This window comes from Lepidochelys kempii, chromosome 4, assembly GCF_965140265.1.
Source record: "Lepidochelys kempii isolate rLepKem1 chromosome 4, rLepKem1.hap2, whole genome shotgun sequence".
Classification (NCBI taxonomy): Eukaryota; Metazoa; Chordata; order Testudines; family Cheloniidae; genus Lepidochelys; species Lepidochelys kempii.
The window spans coordinates 90603656-90625814 of NC_133259.1; positions in this window are offsets into that span (position 1 = coordinate 90603656).

Sequence of the window (22159 nt, forward strand, 5' to 3'; positions counted from 1 at the left end):
TTGCTGTCACAGAGGCAAAAAAAGTTTTCTTCTCCTTCAATATATCATCCAGAGGATCTTGCTCAACCGAACTAGATCACATAATGCACGTTCTGATATAGCAAAGCTGCTTTTGCCGTGAAGCATATTGTGAACATTTCTTACTCTGAACAGGTTTCTATCTTCCCAGTTAAAATAAGAATCAGCCTGATTTGGCCATTTCAGTTGAGGCACCCCCCATATCTGGTGGGGACAAATGCCATGTCCAACTTCTCTCTGGTTGAGTTTTGGCCAGTTTCATCTAACAAGGTGCTAGAAGTGGTAGGACAGCTTCAGGGAGGGATTTTCAATAGTGCTTAGGGTTGGCCTAACTGTGTTTTCATTGAAGTCAATGATAAAGTGAATGGTAAAATTTCCATTAAATTCACTGGGAGCAGAGTTAGGCCAATCCTAAGCACTGCTGAATATCCCTTTAGAGGCCACGTCCTGTAAATCAGACACATGTCCCTCATGGCTAGTGGACATGAGCAAGGATATATCGTGTCTACTGCTAAGACATCATTAATGCTTCTGTTAAGGAAGGCAGGGTGCCATCTTTATTAAAAGCTGTTAGGCCCTGTTCAGGAAAACCTCCTGCTATCTATTGTTCAAGAAAACACCTAAGTTATTGCCCTGATTCTAACCTGCCCTGTAGGGACATTACTTAAAGTGACAGTGAAGCAGCATTTCTGGAAGCCTGGCATTTCTGACCTGAGTACAGAAAGGAGACTATGTAAGTTTCTCTGTTTGAAGATCTCTGTGACGGGTTCGGTCACAGAGAACCCCTTGAGGCTGTCACCTGACATGCTGGAATTGCCTCTGAGCCCATTTTCCCTGCCAGCTTGGGACTCCAGAACCCTGCCTTGCTGAGCCAGACACGCTAGCCTGCTGCAACACAGACCCATCTCTGGTCCATGCCCCCAAAGCTGCAGACTTTAATTAAAAACTGCTCAACAAGTCACCTATCTCTAGCACCCAGACACCTAGCTCCCAGTGGGATCCAAACCCCAAATAAATCTGTTTTACTCTGTATAAAGCTTATACAGGGTAAACTCATAAATTGTCCGCCCTCTATAACACTGATAGAGAAATATGCACAGCTGTTTACTCCCCCAGGTATTAATCACTTACTCTGGGTTAATAAAATCACTTTTGTTTATTAATTAAGTATAAAGAGTAGGATTTAAGTGGTTTTAAGTAATAACAGAACAAAGTAAGTTACCAAGCAAAATAAAACAAAACACGCAAGTCTAAGCCTAATACATTAAGAAACTGAATTCAGGTAAATCTCACCCTCAGAGATGTTCCAATAAGCTTCTTTCACAGACTAGACTCCTTCTTAGTCTGGCCCAATCCTTTCCCCTGGTATAGTTCTTGTTAGTCCCAGCTCAGGTGGTAACTAGGGGATTTCTCATGACTGGCAGCCCCCTTTGTTCTGTTCCACCCCTTTTTATATCTTTGGCACAAGGCGGGAATCCTTTGTCTCTCTGGGTCCCCACCCCTCTTTCTAAATGGAAAAGCACCAGGTTTAAGATGGATTCCAGTACCAGGGGACACGGTCACATGTACTGTGAGACCCAAAGACTCCATTCTTTCTGGCCTGACTCACACAAACACAGGAAGTCTTACAAGTAAACAGAGCCATTTACAACCAATTGTTCTAGTTAATGGGAGCCATCAAGCTCCTAAGCCACCATTAATGGCCCACACTTTGCATAATTACAACAGGACCTCAGAGTTAACTTCATATTTCTAGTTTTAGATACAAGAATGATACATGCATACAAATAGGATGAACACACTCAGTAGATTATAAGCTTTGTAATGATACCTTACAAGAGACCTTTTGCATAAAGCATATTCCAGTTTCATTATATTCACATTCCAAGCATATTTTCATAAAGCATATGGAGTGCAAAGTCACAATCTCCTCTTATCAAAAGGACAAAGGTTCAAATGTTCATGTTAATTATTATAAATAAGACAGAGCTTTGATACCAATGACAAGACTTGGTTGACTTTACTGTAGGAATGGACAAGTCAGCACCTGGGTAGGAATGGAATTACTTTTCACAATGGTTCCAGAGGGTGGGATTGAGCAACTGTTCATTCAGCTGAAGGGTTTTCTCATGTAGGGATCTAATGAGCTGTATGAGCTCTGGGGTAACATTTTCAAAAGTTACTTAGGCTCTCCTACATGCCTAAGTCCCAGTGACTTTCAGTGAGACTTAGGGTGTCTCTACACTGCAACTGGAGGTGCAATTTCTAGCTCAGGTAGACATACCCATCTAGCTCTGATGTAGCTAGCGCACTAGAAATAGAGTATAGCTGCCTCAAGTACAATCCTCTCTGAAACCTCAGGTTCGTGCTCGAGCCACTAACTTGTCCTGCCACTCGTGCCAGGGCTGCTATACTTCTAGTTTTAGCATGCTAGGATCAGAGCTAGAGCAGGTATGTATATCTGAGCTAGAAATTACACCTCCAGCTCCAGTGTAGACTTTGCCTTAGGCTTTTAAGTGTTTAAGTCACTTTTGAGAATTGGACTTGGTGTTTTGAAAAGTTTTACCCCTGAGCTAAATCCCTTCTGTGCCCCAAGCAGGGAAGCACATCTTAACTTAAGCATCCCTTTGAAGCCACTTAGTGCATATGCTTTGAAGCCAGAGATACTCATATAACCTATTCACACTCACACAAATTTAAGACTGATATCACAACAGTTTGTTTTGGTTTTTTCTGGAGCTCAGGTGGTCCACAACTAGTTATGTTTCACTAGGCAAATTAAAAATTATAAATTGCATGAAGCTACAGCAGGCAGCAGATGGGAAATATGCACATTTTTGACAACACTAAGGAATGTTACTAGTTTAATGAACTCGCACATTGGAAAGAACATTTCAGATGTTATTGATTTACCAAAAATTTCAGATGTTATTGATTTCCTAAAAGATGGTATTGATAATCTGTACCCTTTTAAAAATAAGACAATAATGCTGAATAGAATATGCATTATAAACCAAAAACTATAGCAACCATTTGTAATATCCAGTAATTAAAAGAGTTTGTTTTAATTACTGGATATTACAAATGGTTGCTATAGTTGTTAAGAAAACAGAAAACCATTATCATCAGATGAAATTGGTGAAACATTGGGAAAGCACTTTGGGCTTTATGTGTCTGTTAGACAATTTTTTTTGTATTTTCAGGACTAGGGAAGCTGCAATCTTTACAAAGTCTGCATCTGTCATCCAATGAGATATCACAGATTGATCAGAGTGATTTTCAAGACTGTTCCCAGCTAAGGAACATCTACTTACAGACCAACAAGATAAGCAAAATTCATCCTGGTGCCTTCAAGAATCTCAAAAACTTGCAGGTTATAAATGTGGCATTATAATTTTCCAAATGAAAATGGTGTGCATAGAATATTTAAGGACATTAAGTGCCATAATTCTTAAGCAATAAGAAATTAATTCACAATCATCAGTCTACAAGTGTAAAACTTAATCTAAAGAAAATGGGGTATATCTGAAAAAATACTCAAACAGTCTTGTGACAACAGCTTTAACCCATAGCTATCTGGGGGAAGTCATAAAATATGCAGATTATTTTTTCTTGTAAACCTCCATAAGTGTTCCAGTTATCAAGGGCAAACCTTTCATCTTCTCTTTTGGGCTAACTCCACTCTTTATATATTTCCTAATCCTAACCATTATTAGGACATGTGCTTACATACCAATTTCAAGGTGATAGAATATCAATAACTGCATAATTTAAGTGAGTGTGCATGTTACACAGCTCTTTTTAAATTAAGTGGAAAACAGAACAGAGCCCTTTATGGGGTCACTTGCAATTTGGACCAAATTTAACAGGAGGCAAAGTGCTTTGGGCATTGCTTAGGCTACATGAACCATGGCAATGGCCTGTACACACACACACACAAAGATTAAAAGCACAAGCAATGTGCATGGGCCTACTATTGAGCAAAATATGGATGTATTTTATATGGATGTATTTTAACACTGCTTTTACAGCATATGTACACGCAAACCCATCTAAGTGGCCAACCCATGTATTTCCAGAATTAAGCCCTCAGTTCAGTGCATATGTCTCAGGATTTTTCTCCTGTCAGTGTCTGCTTCATGAACAGTAGTCTTACCTTTCTAATGCGATGGATGTGCCCTCTCCCCCACCACAGCAGCCCCTGAGCTGGGGCTGGGAAGGAGGGGGGGTCTTCCCTGCTGTGGCAACCCCTGAGTTGGGTCTGGGAAGGAGGGGGATCTCTCCCTCCCTCCCTGACCGCAGCAGCCCCTGAGCTGGGGCTGGGAAGGAGGGGGGTCTCGCCACAGCAACTGCAACCCTGGAGCTGGGGAAAGTAACCTCTTTCTCTGGCTGCTGCAGCCCTGCACACCCCATATTACCCCCACCCCCTCTTCTCACCCCACTGCCCCTTCCCACCTACCCTCTCTTCCCACCAAGGCCACCATCTCACCTTATATGTGCGTCTTTTCCAGGGTCCAGGCACTTAATTAGTGGGGCTGCACAGGCGTGGCTCCACTAATTAGGTGGGTGACCCTTCATTCTCTTGTGTGCGGCTGCCCAGGCATGCACCTTAGAGGGAACTATCCGGTGACCAACTGAATGGAGCTCGCAGACCACTGGTGGTCCACGCACCACAGTTTGAGAACTTCTGCTCTATACAGCTCTTTATAAATTAATTTTGAGTAACTTATTTTCAAATAGGTTGTGAACCTCAGCAACAATGCTATGACAACCCTTCTACCAGCGATATTCATTGACTTGAACATACTTCAATCTGAAGTGGATTTATCAAACAATCCCTGGATATGTGACTGCAGGTTCATTGCTTTCAAACATTTTATTAGTTTTCTTTCTGAAACCTTGAGGAAAAAGTGGAGTATCTTCTGCAGTGAACCGGCCAGCAACTCAGAACAATCTCTGTTGTCTCTTAAAAGGTTTCATTTAAACTGTGAAATGTCTAAAGACAACAATGTTTCATTTAAGAAAATTGCTATCCCAATAGGAGAAACAGCTGTGCTAGACTGTGACTTGGATAAAACCTGGGGTATGTGTAACAATTACTATATCGATCCAACATTTTAAGTTCCTGTAAAATACACGTAGGATGATAATCAAGCTTAATTCACAATAAAGGGAACAATTCCTCAGATAAAATCTTCATTAAGAATAGTTGTACAATAAATAGATTTCAGATACATTAAAAATGTTAGAATGTGTGATTTTAAAAGTTTTTGGGAACTTGACTTTCAAACATTTGAATAGTTATTTTAAAATATTGATGTCATATTCCACCTCTTCATCCAACAAATTTATGGTGCAGACTCAGTCATATCAGGAAGTTAAGAACAGGTGGTGTATTATAAATCAGTACATATTCTGGAGGATGGTGGTGGCAGAATAAGCTTTGCTATCCTTACCAGAGTGATGACTATGGGACAGTGTTTCAGGACTGTTTGTAGAGAAATGAGAGGTAACACTGCAGTATTTTTTCTTCTCACTGGGTAAGTGAAAGAAGGTTTTTATTTGGGTCGGTAACGTGTGTGAAGGGGAAAGGGAAGTTTTTATTTATTTTATAAGTGTGGCTACCCAAGGCTTTAACACATAATTCACTTTGTAAACAAATTCTTCTTGACCCATTAATCAACACTAACCCCTCTCAGTATTAACTACATCCATAAGGGCTAAGACTTTTCCCATTTAGCAATCTCTCTAAAATAGGGCCCGATACACAAACAAGTTTTGCAATGGTCCTGAAGGTTCAACAAAGATGAGCTCTAACAGACTAATGGGAAAGTAAATTGAAGGCTTTTGGACCCTCCTTTTGAAATACGGATAGGAACTGTCAGGTATGCCAGCCAATATCTACTTTCAGGGTTGGATACAAAGAGAAAGGCCATCTCTAAAATGTGCAGGACCCAAACCATAAAGGGTATATAGATCAAAATCAATACACTGGCTTGCTTTATTCCAAAGATAAAGCTTTGCTTTGGCTTTATCCCAAAGATAAAAGTGGAAGCTCACACAGGTTCTGGAACAGATGCATAAGTAGGTCCCCAGAAAGGTATGCTAGTAATTAACAAGCAGCCACATTCTGCACCAGTTGAAGTTTCAAGTGGTTGTCAGGAAGATACTGCTATAGTTCAATAGTAAAGTATTTCCAATATGAACCAAAAGCATATTGATGTAACTCCAGTAATTTCCCTCTCTACTTTTATAGTATTTACTGTATGGAAGTTTGAAAGACTATGGTCCAAATTGGAAGTGTGGATGAGGAGGTATGGTGGTTTAACAGTAAGGTGGCAGGGTATTAGGGTACTGTTGGGGGATAAGTAGAAAATGGGTGTTATTTATTATTTAAGAATTAATGACATCTAAAATTGTTAAAGATATATCAGACATAGTGTCTGTATAGAAATGGCTACCACACTGAAGACTATTTAGCCTTAAGAAGGAACAGATTTACATTTTTAAATATGTATTTCATTGTCTTTTTTCATTTCAGAGAATGAAGAAATCTATTGGTGGACACCCAGTGGCAGAATTTCCAAGGATAACTGGCTTCCTCATATTAGACAGGATGATATGAAAAACTTAATAATTTATAATATTGGGAAAACTGCAGAAGGGCTATATGCATGTATTTGTAACAGAATGAAGACAAAATATCTCATCTATGACATATATGTGAAGCAAAAATATTCACCGTTCTTGATTAGAAATGCCAGAGACACCAATACTGTTATTAGACAAGGAAGAACAGGAGACTTCACGTTGGCAGTCTGTCTCTCAGTGCTCATTACGTTCGTTTGTGCTTTTTGTCTTGGTGCTTTCACTAGACCTTACATTGGCAGAATCTGGAGACAAATATGCAGAAAGAAAAGCTCAGCTTCAGAAAATACATTTTCTAATCAAGGATTTTCAGCTGAAACCCTGACAAGAGAGAACACTACAAACACACAAACAAGCGTACAGCAAAATTTGTCTTTTTGTAGTGGAAACTCTTCAAGAAATGTAGGCTCTTACATTGTGGAAGCTACTAGCTTGCATAAAGTTGCCCTTCATAACAAAGTACTTGCACTAAATACAGAAGAAGCAAACCAAGATCAAAGCAGCAGCAGCTATATCAAAGTAAAGAAAGAAAAGATGTCTCAGAACAGCCAAGCAACTAATTCTGCTGGTGAAGCAGATATAGACATTGATAATAATGAAAATTTTTCTGCAATGTCAGATCACCAGTGTAGCAATAAAGCGTTTCAAAGAGAATCATCAAATAATGACACTTCATCACGTGATGATTCAAAATACCTTTTTAATGAAGATTCAGGAAAAAGCAGGTTCTCTCCTATAGTGAATAGATTTAACATGGACTCTTACTCACTCCACATTGAATCTTCAGATTTAGATTCACCATTTGCAAGGGAAACTAACTTTCCATTTTCTGAAGCACAAATACAAACAAATGCACAGAGTTCTGAATACAATGATGTAAACAACAGATCTAATCTGTCGCAGTCTGAAATTGCAGAGTCTCTGCAGGAGAACACGAGACAAATGACTTCCCACACTCAGTCACTGAATACTCAACAATTTATGCTCAAAAGGCATAACTGTGATAAAGAGCTTGATTTAAATGACAACATAGATATGCTCAGTAACAGTGAGAATTTTATTTTACCTCCTAGCTGTGAAAATGATATAAATATTGAGAATTCAAACACCAACCAAACACAGAAAAATTCTGCTAGTATTCAAGAGTATGATTGTAAAGAAGAAAATACTAGAAATAAAGACAATCTAGTGGACATGTTTAATGACAGCAGTTCCACAGATGAAGGGTCTGCATTCACACTGAGCGATTCTAGTTCTTTAACAGAAAGTGAACTGGGGCACTCTAATGCTGGTGATGATCATCTGACCAACCCCTCAGTAACAGAGCAGGTGATTAGCTTAAACAATGGTACTGGCAAGTTTACCACATTGCTACAGAGTCCTATAATTTCTACTGGATTTCAAGATATTATGGAAAAACATGAAAATAAGAATGAAACATATTCTGAAACAGCTATTATTTCTGGATCAGGTACTGGCATGTCTGAAACATATTCATCTGTTCTTCATATAGATTCATCTCACAGTGATATATCGGACACATCTCATATTGATCAGGTTGATGATCATGTAACTCTGTCAGATTCAAATATAAATAATCCTCCATGTTGTGAAGTTCCTGGTATATCTGAGTATGTTACCAGCCCAAATTCACCAGCCCAGAATATAATTTCTAATCCTATCTGCAAACAAAATATAAATTTGAATTACGTAACATTACCACCATTAAAGTATTCTCCCAGAGCTCTTCCAGATAAAGAGAACATTATTTCTAAAAACACTTATTTGCAGCTTTGTGAATTTTCTACTCTAACTCAGCATTTTGACAGATCCACCCCGACTGATCAAAAAGAAAATGTTACTGAGATCAATACAGAAGAAAATCATAGAGCTCAGCATTCTCCCCTGAAGAATTATGGGGAAGATGGCATTACAGCAAATATTAACACTCCTCATATGAATAATAATTTTATATTCACGTCTATTGATTCTGGTTGGAACTGTGTTGCTAATAAAGCATCACTTCTGCATTCCAATATAACCACTGATGAACCATTTCTTCAATCTCATTCGGAAAGCACAGATGAAAAATCAGTTGCAAACGTTACTGAGAGACAGGGCTCATCAGTGCAAGAGCAACAGCATATGAACATGTCTGGGACTTGTGCACAAAGAATGCACAGGGGTTTTAATGAAAGGGAATGTGATAAATACACAGAACAAGAAGTTTTGTCCGGAATAGATAAAAGCAATTCTAGCTTGTGTACAGAAGAAATACAGTTTCACAATATTATGACAGATTCAAGCTGCGTTACCTCTTCTGAGACAATGCAATCAGTTTTCAATGAAGAAAAATACTTACAACCTGATCATGAGAGTGAAGAGAATGTACGTTTCTCAACATATTCCCAGAGCTTTTTTAATGAAAATGTGCAACATAGTTTATATAAGGTGTCAAAGAATGCTCAAGGAAATACAATCGCCAACAGAACCAATTCCAGTGAGACTAAGAATGAAATTTCATTGGCAGAATTAGAAAACAGTTCTAAGGCAGATGCAATCCTACAGAATTCAAGCGAAAAACCTGATACAAAAAATGAAGCCACAAGAGGACGGCTTTTAACAGAGGGCAGCTTTTTTGTTAAAAAGAAAAAAGCCTTTGATGGTTTTGCAAGTGTTCTACAAAGCAGAACAATGGATTCCACAAAATAAGATGTAGGATATTAAATGACTGTACTTAGACTCTCTGCAACATTTATTACGGATACACAATCTTACACCGTACCCAAGTAAATGTCAAAACGTGCTTAGTTTAAAATGGAGTATGGTTCCTGAATTATATATATACTGATAAATATTGAATATTAAACTTAAAACAACCCCATCCATTGTGCCCAGTTTTCTCAGCATAATTATCTGCCCTGAATTATTTCAGAAACCCATGCTGTAAAACTATTTTAAAAATGAAGGGGGATGACAGTAGTATGACCCTAAGAGTCTGCTATATTGTAACTCATATCAGGACTGACACACTCACTATCCCCAACACACTGTTGTCATAATATGTATCTAAAAGGTATCATGTAAGGTATCATATGTAAACAGGTAAATTGGGCCCCAAAATCACTATCTGATACATGCATGAATTGTGTACAAGAGTTATGTGTGTGCTGGAAGTATGTTCTTTAAAATGTGTTTGGGAGGCAGTGCATACATTGAGCCTGCCCTAGCAAAGGAATATGTATTCCCCTGTCTGACTGGCTTGATTATAAGCAGAGGAAAATGAAAGTACATTTACGTATAAGGTAAACAAAGCAACCAACCTAACAAGCAGCAGCTTAGTAAACACACAGAGGGACAGAGTCCACACTCCCATGAAGTCTTCCCGGCTCTTACGGCAGAGAAAATGGACTTTGGGAAACATAGAAAGACCAAAAAGACGTGTTAATTATCCATCACTTAGGGGACATAGGTTACAGCACCCTCTGAGTCTGTGAACATTGGGTCCCCTGGCCAGGAGGGCTAGAGATACTGGTAGCTAGATATAAGCGAGAAAGCCTCTCAGGCAAAGATTAGAAGGTGCTAAAATTAAATTTTACAGTCATCAAATTTTGTTTTGTTTGTAACCAAACCTGTTTCTTTTTCATTTGCCTTGTATCATTTAAATCTCTGTTCTTTATTAATAAACTTATTCTTGTTTTATTACAAAGCCATCTCAGTGCTGTGTATTAAAGTGAAGTGTGTCTTCAGCTAACCAAAGAAGGTGGTGTGTATATTGTCTCTTTGGAGGCAGCAAACTTAATTTTTGTGAATGTCTAGTGAGAGGGACTGGACACTACAGACAGATATCTTGAGTGGAACTTGAGAGCTGACATTCACTGCTTGTTACTTGCAAAGGAAAGTTTAGACTGGCAGAGGCTTGAGGAGTTTGCTGGTGAAGTAGATAGATGGCAGGGAGCTGACACACAGTCTAATCTCCAGCACAACTGATTCTTGCTGAAGCTGTGAGGTAACACAGTGGCTTACAGTTCTGTGGGTCCTGAGCAGAACATCACAAGCAGCCATACTTCACTTTTGATTTGCCAGTATTCCGCTATGTCCATTCAAAATCACAAATCTCCAAAGAGCCAAGTGTTTTGACAAAAATAGTGTGTTTTTAGAAAAATTCTCATTCAGAACAAGTAGAACTAGAGTTAGCTTTAGTAAGCAAAATGGTTTTAGTGGAATAATATACTGTACCTTCTCAAACATGTAAGCCACTCAGTAGCTGCGACTATGCAATGAAGTTCAAAATTAGATTAATTTTCTCTTTGCTTCATTTTTAATAGGTCTATTTTCCTCTTTAGTATTTAGTATTGGTGCATAGACACGAAGGCACCTTAAAAGACATTTTCCCCTGGAAATCGTCTCCTTGTAAAATATCCTTTATTCCCCTTTGCCTGACAAATGAACATTGTCAACTACATTTTTTAAGCTGTTTTAAAGCATGTTCCTAATAGAGGACCAATTCAATAGCAATTACAGAATTTTAAAGACACATTTAATATAGTATATTTCAATATAAATCTGCAAACCCCAATACGTTCTGTGAATGCCATTTTGATTGTAAAACCCTTTTGTGACTTTTGGCACTCCCGCCTCTAACTTGAGCTGGAACATCCAAGAGGTGTCAGGAGCGATCCTTCATGTAGCAATGGCTAACAACACAGAGCAATCAAGAGTCATCAGTGTGGATGGTCTTCCACTAGCTGGGTGCAGTTCAGGGAAACCAGTTTTGCCAGTCTGGATTTCAGGTTGGCTGGAACTAAGCAACACATCACTTGATGAGAGCCATGAAGCCACTTAGGGAGAGGGGCAGGGTGAGGTGTCATCTGACAAAAGGGACTGGAACTTTGTAGAAGGACAAGTTCTGCTCTGAGCTGGCTCTCTGTCACCAGCCAGGCATCAGCAGACCCAAAGCAGAAGATAGGACTGGCCAGAAGGTGAATGAGGCAGAGGGAGTCTCTGGATTCCCTGGAAGAACACTCATTAAACTTCAGGAGAGTGAAGAAAGTGAGGCAGGTTCTTCATAGTTTAAGGCCACCAGGGGATCATTAGATTAGTCTGACCTGTATATCATAGGCTACTACATTTAATCCAGTTACCCCTATCCATTAACTTGTGTTTGATTAAAGCATAACATTGGTTTGTTTCAGAAAAGCATCCAGTCTAAATTTGAAGACATCAAGAGACAGAGGAGAATCCACCACGTTCATTGGTACTTTGTTCCAATGGTTAATTACCCTCACTGTTAAAAAATTGTGCTTGATTTTTAAATATGAATTTGTCTACCATCAACTTCCAGACACTGTTCCTTATTACATATTCCTCTGCTATATTACAGGGCTCTTTAGGATTCTGTATTTTCTCCCCATGAAGATATTTATATACTAATCGAGTCACCTCTCATATTTTCTTACTGATAAACTAAGCAGATTGAGCTGTTTATGTCTCTCACTCAAAAGCATTTTCTACAGCCCTAAAATCATTTTTGTAGCTCATCTTTTCTGCACCCTAATTTTTCAACCTCCTTTTAAAAATGTGGACGCCAGAACTGTATGCAGTATTACAGTATCAGTTTCACCAATGCTGCATACGAAGTAAAATCACATCCTTTACTCCTACACACTACTCCCATTTATGCAGACAGGGATCACATTAACCCTATTTGCCAGAGCATCGTACAGAGCTCATGTTCAGTTGCTTGTCCACTATGCCTCTTAAATCCCTTTTAGAGAAAATGTTGATGAAACCTAGTATCAACCTCTGAGGTACCCCACTGGAAATTCCCCCGTTCAATCATGATTCCCCATTAACTAACTACTTTGAGTTCTGTCAGTTAGCCTGTCCTTAATCCATTTAAATGTGTGCTCTGTTGCATAGCGCTAATTTTTTAAATTGGGATGTTGTGAAGTATTAAGCCAAACTCCTTACAAAAGTCTAAATATATCTATGCAGTTACCTTTATCAACCAATCTTATAATCTCCTCAAAGAATGAAATCAGGATTGTTTGACAAGACCTATTTTCTATAAAACCACGTGGACAGGCATTAATTATATTCCTATTCTTTATCAAGTGAACCCCATATCAGTTTTTATATTATTTTGCCTGAGATTGATTTCAGGCTAACTGGCTGATAGTTACCTGGATCATGGTCATGTCCCCATAGATTTCTTTGCTTCCCCTCAAAAAAATGACTTTCTGACGGGGAAGCAAAGGGAACCACAAGAGCAGTCACGCACCCCTCCCAAGCAGCGCAGGCATGTCGTTTTGGGAACCTGGAGCAGTCAGCAGAGAGGTAAATCAGCGTTGGGGGGAGAGCAGGGCTGGGGATAGCCCAGCCAGTGGCTCCTACTCTGCGCCAGCATCAGCTGCTAATTGTGGCTGAGCTGGGGGTAGGCAGGACTTCCTCTTCACCTGCAAGGAGTAACCCAGGGCTGGATCAGACCCACCTCCAGAAACTTCCCCTGGCTGCAGGAAGCACCACACACACACACACACCTCTCACTTCTTGCCCCCATCACTCCTCAGCTGAAGGGGAGAGATTACTTTATGGGGATCTGCTCCCCCATCCACCCAACTCCTGTGCATATGGATCCCCCCATACCTAGACCTCCCTCCAAGGCCTGCACACCGCCAAGTCTCACCCCCTGCATCCAGATCCCCATTCCTGCACCCAGACCATCCCCTGCTGCTCCCTCCACACTCAAATCTCCACCCGATGAGACCCCCCCCTACACTTGGACCACTCAAATGAGCTCCCTGCACCCAGACCCCCACCCCACTGAGCACCATTCAGCTGCACCTAGACCCCCAACCCCAACTCCCCCAGCACTCAGCCCCCCCTCCTGGGCCCCCATATCTAGCCCACTCTGCTGAGCCCCAACTATTTTCACCTGAACCCCCCTACAGAGTCCTATTGCCCCTGCACCAAGAACCCCCCAATAAGCCCCTTTGCATCCAGATCCCTCCACTACTGGTCCCTGCACTGAGCTGCCTGCACCCACATTTCTCCATACAGAACCCTCTTACCCCACACCTGGATCTTTCCCACACTGAGCACCTCCACACTTGGATTCTCCTGGTCTGAACCTTCCTACCCACACCTGGTGCACCTGGCATGGACGGGCAGGGCCCCAGGCTGTTTCTGGGGTAGGCCCGGTCCTTGCACTGTGTCAGGGTTGGGTGCAGTCTCACCGCTGAGTCCATGTCCCAGGAAGAGAGGGAGGGCTGCAGGGTGATCTCTCACATTCATGCCGCCAGTGGCCTGTGCTCCCCACTGCCATGCTGGAGCCTCCACACTTATTTATTGACAAATACAATTTGCAGAAATTTAAAATATTGTACACAGAATTTTTTATTTTTTGGCACAGAATTCCCTCAGGAGTATGACAGAGTCTGTATACAGGGAGTGCCTAAAACCAGACGGGAGAGAATGTATAAACACTGCTCAGACTCCGTAAACTTAAAAGCCCATGAGATCCAAAGGTTTAGGTCTAGTACAGCAGCGTGTTGAGGACTCTCAAGAGGGAGCTCAGCTAGGGCTGCAACTGTGATAGACTGGATCACAGAAACCCCCTGGGAGCTGCCAATTGATGTGCCAAGACTACTTCTGCCCCTACTTTCCTGCCCTGTCAGCTTAGAACTTCAGTGCCCTGCCTGGTTTGAGCCAGACGCACTAGCCTGCTGCAAACCCAGACCCAGGTCTGAACCACGTCCCCTAACAGCTGTAGGCTTAACTGAAAGCAGCTTACAGAAGTGTTCCTGTCTTTAACACTCAGATGCCCAACTCCCAATGGGGTCCAAGCCCTAAATAAATCTGTTTTACCCTGTATAAAGTTTATACAAGGTAAACTCATAAATTGTTCACCCTCTATAACACTGACAGAGAGATCTGCACAGCTGTTTGCTTCCCCCCCTCTACTCCCCCAGTTTTTAATGCATACTCTGGGTTAATTAATAAGTAAAAAGTGATTTTATTAAATACAGAAAGTAGTAACAGACAGAACAAAGTGAATTACCAAGCAAAATAAAATAAAACACACAAGTCTAAGTCTAGTGCAGTAATAAAAACTGAATACAGACAAAATCTCACCCTTAAAGATGTTTCAATAAGTTTATTTCACAGACCAGACACCTTTCTAGTCTGGGCACAATCCTTTCCCCTGGTACAGATCTTGTTCCAGCTCAGGTGGTAGCTAGGGGATTTCTCATGATGGCTCCTTCTTGTTCTGTTCCACCCACTTATATATCTTTTGCATAACGCAGGAATCCTTTGTCCCTCTGGGTTCCCACCCGTCCTTCTCAATGGAAAAACACCAAGTTAAAGATGGATTCCAGTTCATATTCATGACATGATGACATGTCACTGTAAGACCCCAAGCCTTCATTCCTCCCAGCCTGACTCACAGGAAGGCCTGCCTGCAAACAGAGCCATCCACAGACAATTGTCCTAGTTGATGGGAGCCATCAAGATTCCAAACCACCATTAATGGCCCACACTTTGCATAATTACAGTAGGCCCTCAGAGTTATATTTCATATTTCTAGTTTCAGATACAAGACTGATACATTTATACAAATAGGATTACCACACTCAGTAGATTATAAGCTTTGTAATGATACCTTGCAAGAGATCTTTAGCATGAAGCATATTTTAATTACATTATATTCACACTCATCAGTATACTTTCATAAAATCATATAGAGTGCAACGTCACAGCAACCATGGGTTTTTCTGCTTCCTGGTTAATGCTTAGGGTGGTAGGTTTTGGGTGGATTTGGGGAGGGGGGACGTGGGTGTGCAGGCTTGAAAGCAACAGCTCAGGCATATTCAGGCCCATCCCTCCCTCCCTCGGTACTTACTTTTTCATTTACAGCTTTGCTGCTGCTGCTACTAGTGAACACACTATTTATTGAAGGGCCTGGGGAAGAGCACAAGAGTGAGGTCTGGTCACAGCACTGCATGAAAGTTATATTATTCTAGTTCATGAAAGAAGTGCAACAAACCAACAGAAAAACAGTGGAAGTGGCTATGCTGTCAAATGAACAAAGGAAACACTGGGGAAAGTATTTTTTTCCCCTTTAATCCTTTCTAGATATAGCAATTTTAAATTTTACTGGTAACGACAGTAGATAAAAATAAGTTCAGACAAATTTAGATGACTTTTTTTCAGCTCTTATCTTTTCCATGGTATCTTTAATTGACTGTTTTATAAAGGATACTTTCCTACCTTACAGGTTGCTATTAGGATTAATGAATGGCTGGTAAAGCACTTAGTATGTTTCATTCAAGAATCTCAAAGTTTAAAGCATGGTTTGGTTGCTGTCCTCCTTTTTAGTACAGAGATCTTTATTTTTATTTATTTATACATAAAATCTGGTTTGTTTTTTGTTAACTAAGCTTGTACAATAAAAACATAGCCCTTGTAAAAATAGTGATTAAGAAAAGGGTATGCTTGGAAATATGCACTTACCCGTATAGAAATCAGCAGGTTCAGATGACATTCATCCTATAGTATTAAAAAAATAGCTAATGATCTTACTAAACCACTCTTTGAAGTGTCACTGAGAACTCTGGAAGATTGAAAGAAAACTATACATGGTATTCATTTTAGAAGCATTCAACATGGAATGAAGGAACAAACTCACTTACTTGGGACCCACATACCCCTAAAGGAAGAGGACAGCAGATCAGTCCTCAGACCTAGGTATCATTCCAGCAGATGTGATCACAGATGTGAGACAATTTGTGTAAAACAGAGATTCAATCAATAGCATACTGATAGCTCGGTGCACAGTGATTCCTTCCAAGTACAAAGGCAATAGATCTCATGAGACATCTAGATAAACTTTAGTGAGTACTGAAGAGGACCTAATGTCATTCCACATTGGTGTCATTCATGTAGGGAGGTGTATGAGAGAAGGCCTTGAAATTAAATGTAAATGGGGGGAGGGGAAAGAGAAGGTTCAGGACCTCTGTGGGTAGCTGTCTCCAAAATGCTTCCAGTTGCACAAGTTGGGACAGCTATCTAGGGAGAACATCAAATTCTCAATGCTTTGATGAGAAGATGGTTAAAAAGGAGAAGGGATTTACGTGTGTGTGTGTGTGTGTGTGTGTGTGTGTGTGTGTGAGATGCAGATGGGAAACGCTTCACCTTAATCAAAAGTGAAACAAGACTGCTAGCACAGAAAACTGACAAGGTTTTGTAGGTTTATTTAAAGTAGTTCAAGTTGCAGTGGGGGAGGTTTAGATTGGATATTAGGAAAAACATTTTCACTAAGAGGGTGGTGAAACACTGGAATGCGTTACCTAGGGAGGTGGTAGAATCTCCTTCCTTAGAGGTTTTTAAGGTCAGGCTTGACAAAGCCCTGGCTGGAATGATTTAACTGGGAATTGGTCCTGCTTCGAGCAGGGGGTTGGACTAGATGACCTTCAGGGGTCCCTTCCAACCCTGATATTCTATGATTCTATGAAGAGTTTGGAGAAAACCAACAGCTGCAGAAGAGGCCTAGCAGATATTTTTGCCCAACTTGAACTATATCAGTATTATAAAACGTATCACTGAATCCAGTAAATGTGAAGACACCTGAGCTGAATGAGGGAAAAGGTTAGGTCTCCAAAATAAATTTTTGGAAAATACTCCCTTTGTCTCTGCTTTTATTCCACTATAGTACTTCTAATCTAACTGATCAATAAATTGAGGTGCTTTTTCAAAGTAAATTATTCAGTCATACACACAGTATTGTAGTAGCTGTGGTGGTCCAAGGATATTAGAGAGACAAGGTGGGTGAGGTAATCTCTTTTATTCAACGAACTTCTATTGGTCCAGTAAAAGATATTACTTCATCTGATTTTTTCTCTCAGTCATACTTTATTTCATTCATGTATTTACCTGGCTGGTTCTCTCAGCCATGACCACTATCATGATTTATTCCTGAGACTGGTTACGTAGCAGTTTCAGCCAAGTATTATTTGAATTTGACTTTGGCAATTAAGTTGTCCACAAATAACTGTGCTCTTAATGACCTCTACGATGGCACTGTGAACAATGATTCTACAGGCATTCATACAGATCCTCTTGCACCCCTATATGGCCAATGAAGAATTGAGTTTTAACTTTTCTGTACTGTATCCACCAATACCTGGGTTGTCTCAGGTATTCTGAGTTTCTCTGGTGCCTCTATTTTCACAGCATATGATTGTGGCTGAGCTGGAAGTAATCACTCTTGGTGGCTTCCACCAGCTGTTATCAGTTCTTAGCTTCAACTGAGGTGTTTTCCCATCTCACTGTACTGTTAGTTTCTTTTGCCTTTCTTTCAATTGTATTCACAAGCCTTGTGTTTACTTAGGCTTGAGTAGTGGGAAATCCTTTTTTTCATTGTTCATTTACATTTGTATTAGAACAGATCAATAATCAGAACCCATTCTCTCTCCACTGTTAGGTTTGGAAGTGGGAAGCTGGTAGCTAAAAAGTTGTTAGGAATGCAGTAACTGATTCCACTCCCACTGCTACAATTCCTAGCCAACGAGTCACGGGCACCATGCCACTGAATCAGATGCAGTCTTCCTCTGATGAAACATTTTTTTTTAGATAAGTTGACAAACTAACTTTGCTACCATAGCTGCTTTTGGTATTTTTGAAAAAAACAGGACAGCAACACAGTTGGAAGCTTTGTAGTGAAAATTGTTCTCTATAAGGTCTGCTTAGACAAGAACTGAATGAGAAAATGCTTGATCTATATACCATATTGCTGTATATCTAGATGCTTCCCCCAAAGCAACCAATAGAGACACTGGAGACGGGGGGAGGGCTGGTATAGTACCAGGCTTCAGGCTTGCCCAGCCCAAGTCTCCTAAAGGCCTGAGTGGACCCTTCTCCAAGCCCTGGCAATGAGAACAGTGATGACAGTGGGATCTTGACTCTCAGACTCTCAGTACTGGGAAACCTGAGAGTCAACTTCAGCATCCAACGATGACCTGGAGTACCCAGAAAACTAGATCACACAGTGCCAGGAGAGAGTCCTCTGTGGTCTTGTTTGGGACCTATGTCTGGAGTACAGTACTGGAGGCAGCATGGGCGACTTCCTGGCTGCCAGTAATATTCAGTGCAAGGGATCCTGACCTGGCCCCAGGGAAGGTGGCAATACTGAGCTTGAGGCAGGTGGAGCTATGGATAAGTGATCAGTGCCAACAATCTAGAAGGTTGCATTGGTGAAGCGCAAGGGTCCTCACCCTGGACCAAAGACAGTGGCATACTGACAGACATAACAACACTCTGTCTGTGGTGTAAGCCTCTGGCATAGTCTGTACTAACTTGGGCTGCTGACCTGCAGTGATCAGAGAAGCCTGATCTTTTACCACTGTAGAAGTAACTAGGTCTTAATAGTAACTGAGTGGACACCAGAGTCAACAGCCCAGGTCTCTCTGAGCGAGTTGATACTGGGGAGTGGTAAGCCGAAGTGCGTGTTCTACTTTTACTATCTGAAGGAACCACTATAGGAAGAATCCCACATCCCAAGCTTTAAGGAGCCAGATGCAGACTTTTGCTTGTGCTTCTGAGGCTGGGGCTCCAATTCCCTGGACCTCACAGGCAAGTCTTGGAGACTGGGGATCCTCTGTGACCTCTTTCAGCTGACATATCTGGTGAAGCATTTAAGAAAAGTTTCGTGGAAGAGCCTCCCTTAGATGACTGAGGTGGCCTTGAAGACAGTCATACTCTTGAAGCCACAACAGAACACCTACCTCTAACGCGGCCCTCACCCGAACACTTGAGGCAGCAGGGATGAGCGTCACTATCAACTAAAGGCTTCCTGCTACTTGCACAAGGTTTGATCCCTGGGGACTTTGGCTTATATGTCCCTGGTAGTGGGAAGGGTCCAGACACCCACCATGCTGGCAAGTCCCCAAAACAAGGTCTAAATCAAAACAAAAAACTTAAAATTATAAACAAAAAGTCCAGCTAACTTTTAGCACCATCCATCTTGAGCACTAATCTACTCTCACTGCTTACTTTCCTCTCTAATACTCTCTTGAATCCCCTGAAATTCAATTTATTTTCCTTCCACACCACTGAAATTGTTTTTATCAAGGACACCAGTGATCTCCCTCATATGAAGGCTTCTCATCTATTCTCACTCTGCCACTTCTAACAGCTGACCTCTCCATACTCCATGATGCTGTTCTCTCTTATCTCTCTCCCGTCATCCTTTAGTATTTCTAGTGATTCCTAGGCTCTCCCTTCTTCCACTTTAGCATCCCTCAGGATTCTGCCCTTGGTTGTCTTTTTCTCCCCCTTTACATTTTATCTAAGTAATCTCATGCACTCCCAGAGCTTCAATCACATCTCTATGCCGATGATTCAAATACAGGTTTCCTTTCCAGACTCCATCCACAAGTCAAGCTCAGTTTACCACAAACTGAAATTTTCTGCCTGAATCTTTGTCCCTCACTATAAAAATACACTACCCTCCCATCATCTTATTTTGCAAACTACACACTCCCCTCCTCCTCCAAACCAATCCAGGTAGTTGCCAAATCCTGCTGAGTCTTCTACATCTCTAAGAGTTTTTTCCTCTCCATCCCTACTACTAAAACCTTTGTTTATGCATTGCCCTCAATTACTGCAACAGCCTTATTTGCCTCTCCTCTTTCCTTATCAATCAATTTAAAATACTGCCACTAACATCATTTTCTTCCTTAGCTGCTCTAACCATATTAACATGAGGCTCCCTTAGAGTCCTTTCACTGACATTCTCTTGCCTTCCATATCAGGTTCAAGCTACTTTCCCCCTCTTCAAGGTCCTGAGCTCTGTCCTTTCCTATAGCTCTTACTCCTCCCCCCACCATTTCATTTAGCCTAACCCTCTCAATGTTTATTCCATCTATTTCCTTCCACTCATTTTCTTCTATACTCCCCTTCTGCTCAGAACTGAATCCCTTTGTGAACTGAAACTCTTCTTCTTACATTAAACCTGCCAAATGAGAATTCAAGCCTTGCTTGCCCAGTAAAGCTTGATCTACCTTGAAGACTGTATTGGTATAACTTTCAGTTAGAGACGATTTACCAGAAATTATACCAGTAAGCCCCCGCCTGGCTACAGTTATACTGGTATAGCTTATTCCTGTCCCTGTACAGTAATAGGCTATACCAGAATAAGGCACCTTTATATCCGTATAACTGCATCCACAGTAAGGGAGCTATACCGCTTTAACTGTCAACTATACTGGCATAATTAATGCTGTACATTTATATTTAGCAAGCTGTAAGTCACTGCATACACTGTTGATACTGAATAAATAGATTGTCCACAAAGAGGCTCCATTAAGAGCAGCATGAGCATTAACTGTCTGAACTCTTGCTTGAAGACAGAAGTCTTATCCACTGGGGGCATAGAGGAGATCTCACTTTATTAGATGCATCTGCAGTTCTATTTTAGACTATTATTCCAGACCTACCCTTTTCCAGTAATGCAGCCGGACAAGGATTCTCTGCGCTCAGGTAAGCGGGTGGAAGGGACAAGGTGTCATTGCTCTCCCTGTCATGCATTTGTTCATTATGAACAGTACTGGAGTTTTGAGTTTGAGGGTAGGTTTGCTCCAGAATACAAACAGCCATCAGTACGCATACACCATAACCTGGCCACATTCTGAACACTCACCTATTTGCCCTAGGTTTTTGATAACTACCAGCTAGGTTTCCCTGATAATTTGATTTACGTACAAGGTCTCTCTGATCAATCTCTTTAAAGTCATGGAGCTTGACAAGCAATATGGTGTATCATTGTAGTCACTTACATATGAAAGGGTTTTTTGCCTTAAATTAAGCTATACACAGTGAATCCAGATATTATGAAGACAGTATCCACAGCATCATAGAAATGCAGGACTGGAAGGGACTTTGATAGGTCACCTACTTCCATCCTATGCATGGAAGAAGGACAAAGTATTATCTAGACTATCCCTGACAGGAGTTTGTATATATTTGTAAAATAAATGCTTGTAATAAATAATTGCTCCCCCAAGCCTATTTGGGAAGTAGCATGAAGATACTGTTGCTACAGAGGACCAAGGCTCAAGTTAGCGAGTAAATACAAGCAGTAGCCTACATTCTTAAACTGTAGAAAACAAGCCCACCCTTGGTTATTAGTTCAAATATATCTGAGGCATTGCTTCTCTGGAACAAGTTTCATCACTTTTAAAATAAGTTTGAAAAGTGGTGAGGCTTGGGAACCATACCTTAAAAAGCTGCTAAAGATCCAGTCAAGGAAGAATAGAGCTCTCAAATCTGCCTCAACCTTAGTCATTATTTTTATCTGCATTTTTTTGGTCACTAACTCAAAAACAGATTTGCAACTGCACTTCAATAGTAAAAGCAGTTCTAGACCAACACCTTGTGTGGCAAGTTCAGATGAGCGAATATTTGAAATATGAGCCACAGAAAAATCTGAAGT